The sequence below is a fragment of the Orbicella franksi genome, chromosome 11 (genome assembly GCF_964199315.1).
Source record: "Orbicella franksi chromosome 11, jaOrbFran1.1, whole genome shotgun sequence".
Lineage (NCBI taxonomy): Eukaryota > Metazoa > Cnidaria > Anthozoa > Scleractinia > Merulinidae > Orbicella > Orbicella franksi.
In genome coordinates, this window is record NC_138155.1 from 24,159,141 (window position 1) to 24,163,879 (window position 4,739).

Here is a 4,739-nt window from a genome sequence, read left to right on the forward strand (position 1 = left end):
TTTTAAGGCGTAATTGTTGAATAATACAATAAACGACTAGCCCTTAGCTTGATCAAACAGTTGCTTTGAAAAATATTCATTTCTTTGCATTTTGGGTAGAGTTGAGCTTGGAACAAATAACTCATGATACCATAAAAATTAATGGCAGATTTCAACCAAGTAAGGCGTGGTCTAGTGGATAAGGGGATTCACTTCAGAGCGGGAGGTTGCAGGTTCGAGCTCTGTCGTGGAGCTCGGGTAAGTTAGGGAATAATAAGTTGGAGGGAAAAGAACACCGGAGCCAGTTAGGGGGCTGATATAACACGGGGTAATTATGAGTTAGAACAACAATAGAAAAATCGGAGTGCTAGGAGGTAGGAAGAGGGAAGGAATTAGAGGGTAGGAACACAAGGAGTAGGGAAAGGGGGGAAGGGAAGTCTCGAAAGGGTTCCCTCGAAGGGGAGAGTGCGTGGGGGAGGGGGACTTAAAAAGGGGAACAAACCAAAGGGTGCGAAAGAAGGGGGTTTTGCACTAGAGAGCACTAATTTTCATTATTTTGGAAAAAAAAAGAAAAAAAGAAAAAAAAAGAGACACTACCGGGCAAGATACGATATTTACTTTTTTAATTACGTAAAAAGGAGATAAATCATTCGGAAATATTCCTCAATGTGTGCTGCTCGCAAGTTGGTTACTGTTAGGAAATAGCCGTATTTAATTGTAGTAAACTGATAACAAGAAAACTCTCGCTAATGTTAAAGTGATAAACCAGCTAACATATATGCTTAATTTAAGCTTATAATTATGAATAATCAGGATAATTATGAGGCAAGATATGTAAAATTCAATTTTAAAAAATAAAATAAACAAAAATAAATGGGTATCAGCTCGAAATATATAAATGTTATTTACCGGGCGGGAGGTCCGTGTGGGAAAAATTTGTGCCCGAGGTCTTGTCCGAAGGCCTCGGGCCGTACTCAAGACCAAGGGCACAGGTTTTTCCCATACGGACCGACCTAGCCCGGAAAATAACTTATTTATTTTTTTTGTTTTGGGTGTCTTCTTTTTAAAGTGGGAAAAGAGATAGGAATAAAGGACATCACGTAACTTCCCGCGTGCTCACAAAGCACCAAAGACCAAAGAAAATAATGTGAGCATGATTTTCAACTGTTGGCTTTTATTTTGACGCGTGAGTGCACACTCATATAGACGTAAAAAGAAAAAGCCATGCAAAGTCATTGAAATGAAAATCACCTGTCAAACGTCAAAAGTGTACCACGCTGCAACTGAATAAAAAACGCATGCTCCGAATGGCTCAAAATATCGATCGAATGTTCAATTAATATGGATGAAAGAAGCGAACACGGCGAAGTTTACCGTTCCTAACGACTTAAAACTTGTTTTACTAGCGATGGATTTGACAAATCTAACTGTCACGAGGAAACTTCGACGTCATCTGAATCAGAGTCATCTGAAATGATAACGTGGCGTTTTCGCGGCCTTGACTGATGCTTGGATGTGTTCGCCACCGCTGGAAGGTGCACACGCACTGTTGAATGAAAAATAAACGTGCATCCCTCGATGCTTCTGATGTTGGAACCAGTGAAAAAGCCAGAGAAGCCTTGTTCTTAGCCCAAAGAAGCTTGCTTTTCTTCTTGCTGTTTGAATGGCTCTAGTTTCCAGGCTTTGACTGCTGGTTTAACTGGTGCAGCGTTTGAGAAGATGGGAGATTTCTTCTTGCCGCTGCTTAAAAACCAAAGACATCTTGCGTTGGTGTTCGTCTGAAGCTGTCTTGTAAGAATCTAAGCTTTTTAGATTCTTATGCCCACTCAGTTGTACTCCATAATTAACAGGAACCTCAGCATCCATCAGCCTTGAAATGCACGTTTTCCTCACAGAATGGTTGGTTACATTTCCTGGCAGCCCTGCATTTTTAGCCGCTTTCGTCAAAAATTCTCCGATCTTGTTTTTTTTTTTTTTCCGAGAGGTGCTCGATTGTACCAGACCGGATTGTCAGGCGCTCTGCTATGGTTTACTGCTAGGAAAAAAAGGGGCGTCGGGTTTCTTCATTTCGTCAGGACGATGGCTGGCAAACTTAAGATAAAGACGAACTGAACAGCCCTTGGTATTACTGGCGTGGGCTTTTGTACTAAGAGCCTTGCAGTGGTCGTTACCCTGTCTTGTTTTTGATCCTCGTTCAGCTTGGCCTCCTTTCCACTGACTGGATCATCTTTTACTGCTATGTAACCCCACTGCAGTCTCCGACACTCGTCTCGCGCTCTAAACTCGAAATACATAGACAGTACCCGCCACACCGTGTGCTGGAGAACTTCGGGGTCGTCTTCTCCAAACTGACGGGTTTGAAACAACAAGTCTTCATCTTCTGTTAGCTCGCGGGCAGCCTGTGGACGATTTCCTTTGGCGTTGTTAACTACCAAGTCTCGTTTGCAAGCTGAGAGGACCTCCCTCGATTTGTTGAACTGTTGGTCTTTCATAACATTTGTGCTGGAGTTGTTGTCGTCCAGGTAGCATTGAATACTTCTCTGGAGAGATCCAAGCGAACCTGGCTCCGTAGACTCCGCCATCTTTTTTACGGAATTCCATGAAAAACCTGCACAGAAGTATGTTTAGCTCTTCAAGCTCGTCTCTCCAACTGTGGAACAGTATCTTCGCCAAATATTCAGATCGTAAGTTGTCTTTTTCGTAGTCTTATCATGGCGAAGTGAGTAGATATAAAAATTTTGAATGTTGTTTAAGTGCCTGTCTTGTTCAACTTCGTTACGATTTACAGGCGTCATTTGGTTCAAAGTTTTTCCTCCGGACAGTAAAATTCGCTTTCACTGTGTCTGCTCTCATCCGAATCCATTTTCCTTAACAAATATATTTCGGTAGCATATTTTTCAGTAGGCGGGGATGTTTACAACTAACTTTGTAACATTAATATTTTTACAAGTGAATATATGAAGTGTCATATATTTGAACTGCGGAGAAAGATATGAAGACATGATTGATCATCGCAGTTATACACACCACTTACGCAGTTGTGAAATTAAAGCCTACAACTTTAGCAGTTGTGAAATTAAAGGCTTTAATTTCACAACTGCTTAAGTTGTGTGAATAACTGCGATTATCAATCATGTCTTCATATCTTTCTCCGAAGTTCAAATATATGATATTTCACATATTCACTTGAATTCTTTACCATCTACGGTTATATTACGAACTCACAATGTAACCAGCTCCTAGTGGGCTTGATAGCTCAGTTGGTAGAGCACTGCATAGTTATCGCAGAGCTCATGGGTTCGAATTCCGTTCAGGCCTCAATTTTTCTCTTCAGGCTTTAATTTCACAACTGCTTAGTTGTGTGTATAACTGCGATGATCAATCATGTCTTCATATTTTAACGAGCCGCAATCGCTACGGCGGGGAAAAAATCCGGCCCGTGGGCCGTATTGTAAGAAGCTGGACCGGTCACGAGCCAATCAAATTCGAGGATTTAGGATTCCGGCCCGCTCACATCGCGCAGAATTCTATTGTCTTTCGCGACATATACTTGCAGTGCTCATTTTTTCAATGCGCGGAATAATAATTACAAATATTAGCTGTCGGAATTCCGACTGCTCTCGTCAATGAATCGGCGGCTGTCAATCAAACGGTCTGATGAGTGAAGTAAATCCCAAGGTGTAATAAGCTAACAAAAGCGCTCTAATTTAAAGGCGGCCTGCGCTCTTCACAAAGACTTTTGTCAACAAAGTCGTGTGCAGCGACATTCTCACTTTTTTTGTTGACATGTCACACTCGAAATGGTTTGAGCGCGGGAGCCAAAAGTTCTCCCACAAAAAATTCTTCTTCCAAAGCGTTGCCAAATTGAAAGAACGGTGCGCATAAAACTTTCTTCTACTTTATCGTTGTCCTCTTTTACTCGACCGGTCAAAGCAGTTCACCAGACGTAGTCTTTTACTCGATCGGTTTACGTAGTCTGTCGTTGATCGAGGACTTAAAAGACAACACAGGTCTTTATCTATTCGAAAGATGAAGGGGAAAATAAATGACATTTCTGTTTGAAATCCAGAGCCGAACAAAAAAGCAAAGGCACGCAGCGCGTCTTACGCCTGAGTGAGCATTGTTGTCCACTGCATGTGTGAGATAATTATCCAAAATTGGAACCGTTTTAATTGATCAAAACATTTAAAAGGCCCAGGTTCGAGTATTCAGTTATTAGAATCCTCTTTGGAGTAACATGTCAAAGCGTACGAGACAGCTCGGCTTTTACGCATCACTATTTGATGACGTTTATGATCATGGCCTCAGTTATAAGTACCGACCCAAGGAAAAGCCCGTTGTTATGGGTATTTATGAAGTTGAGCCCATAGTCTCTCAACGAAATCAAGAGGGCAAGGCAGAGTATTTTATTCAGCGGAAGAATTATCCTTTAACTGAAAACACATGGGAGCCGTCCGAACACTTCTTATGTTGATGAAATTACATGTAAAGTGAACATTTGTTTTTGTCTCTTGACAACGCGCCACTGCCAGAGAGCCTCGCCGTTTATTTGAAGATAAAACATTGGGTCGTAGCCTTTCAGTGGAGTGGACATGTGCAAGAAAGCGGGATTGACCGGGGATTCAATGAGCTCTAAAAAGAGCTCCCAATCAACGCGCTGCATTTCTTGCACAGATGACATGCTGAAAATTCGTTTATTGCAACTCGCGCAAAGCGTTACTTTAAACACGATGGTTAAGTGATACATTTTATCACCTCTC